Source organism: Olea europaea, unplaced genomic scaffold (genome assembly GCF_002742605.1).
Source record: "Olea europaea var. sylvestris unplaced genomic scaffold, O_europaea_v1 scaffold1913, whole genome shotgun sequence".
Classification (NCBI taxonomy): domain Eukaryota; kingdom Viridiplantae; phylum Streptophyta; class Magnoliopsida; order Lamiales; family Oleaceae; genus Olea; species Olea europaea.
The window spans coordinates 135135-137174 of NW_019236946.1; positions in this window are offsets into that span (position 1 = coordinate 135135).

Here is a 2040-nt window from a genome sequence, read left to right on the forward strand (position 1 = left end):
TTAAGGGAGAGACGTCCGCACAAAGAGTGATAAAAAAATAAAATAAAAATGTGGAAATCAAATACCTTGATTAAGCCCCGAACGCTTGTTTTAGAGGATTGGACTTTTGATAAAAGGTTGGTAACTTGGTTGATTCCTAGAAGTTGAAGCAGTCAAAAATAAGGAGAGTCCTCATTTGTTGATATGTTGAACTGTAATCAGTGAAATCTAACCAAACTTGAGCGGTGTAAGATATTAGTATTGAAAAGTAATTTTAGAATCGACCTTGAGAAGTGAAAAGAGAAAAAGTTTGGGGGTGTGTGAATCCCACGAGCGAGGCAATGAAATATTTGACTTTTAAAGTGGGGAATTAGGTCAACTTATTATGGCACAGCCTTGCTCTTAACTCTCCACACACACACCCGTTTGCATCGATTAGGCTGGAATTTGACTTACACATTATAGTTTTGAAGAAATTTTGCAGTCGACGCTATGTTTTTAATCTTGAGCCATGAAGGCAAGGCATCTAATGAAATTTATTCTTAAGTGATCGTGCATGATTTTAATTGTGCTTGTGTGTTTGTCAATGATTTTCTTTGGTTTAGTATTTGCTCGAGGACTAGTAAAATCTTAAGTTTGGGGGTGTTTGATGAGTGAATTTCACTCATTGATTTAATGTCTCTTAAGCTTGAAATATTTGGTTGTTTTCGAGAAATGTAGAACGTTTTCATGCGGGTATTCGTGTTGTTTTATAGGTAAACCAATTTGATGAAATGGTGAGTTTGAAGCGTGGAAAAGAGTCAAAGTTATATAGAAATGAATGGACAAGAAGAAGCATCAAGATGCACATGAAAGACAATGGAAGAAAGAATGAAGAAAACCAACTATAAAAAAAAATCCCTTAACACAGCGCCTAGGCGCCACAAATCCACACAAGGAAGCAGAAGTGCAGCACCTAGGCGCCACAGTGCAGCGCCTGAAACCAAGCAGAAACGTAGTGCCTAGGCGCCACTTTTGGCACTGCATGCCGAGAAAGGAAAAACACGATTTTTTCAAATATTTTTGACCCGGCTCAACTCCAACTCGTAATGCAAATTAAGGGGATTATAAATACATTTTGACAGACCTAGGAAAGGAGGTTTTGACGGCTGAAGAAAGGAGGCAAGGAGATACACTAATTGAGAGAAGAATCACCGAATCTTGGAGAAGGAATCAAGCTGCAACCTGAGTTTTTTCTTATCTTTCTCTTCTCCATGCGATTTAATTAATATTTTATCATGTTCTTCTCCTCAATCATGAACTAAGTTATTAAATCTAGGGTTTGATATAACCTATTTGAGACATGATTCAATTTCTTCAAACATCAATTTAACATCCGATTGTCAAGATAAAGTAAACGCGTACATAATTATAGTATTCAGTGGAAGTCGAATATCAATCCCTGTGGGTTCAACACTTTTCAATTCTTTAATATACTACAAAATTTGACACCGTGCGATTGCGGCATAAAATCACGTTACATAAATCACGTGGCATCTCATCACGCTAAAAATGTGGGTGACCCCCCTCTCCATCACCATCTCTGCCATCCTCTCGATCATCATCTCCACCATCCCCTCTGTTCCCCCATCGCCTACTGGCTAAATCTTTTCTAAGTGCCGCTAGTGCCTGAATGTCGACAACGCAAGACCGTAGCATTCCAACATCATGGGATAGATCGTCAACCCCGCTATCAACTCTCGTCCCATATCATCGACCCTCCCTGTCAGATAGTTGACCTTCCCTATTAGATCGTCGACCCTCCCTGTCAACTCTCGTCCCAGATCATCGACCCCCTCCATCAACTCTCGTCGTAGCACGCCGACCTCCTCCGTTATAAATCCAGTCAGACGGGCATGCAAATCATCACTGTGTGCCGGAGATACATGGGAGAGGTGTCTGGACGAGGGAGAAGGAGATACCATTGGCGGTGGCGATACCAATGGTGGCGGCGATGCCCTCGACGGAGGTGATGCCAATGGCGGCGATGATACTCTCAACAGAGGTGATGCCAATGATGGT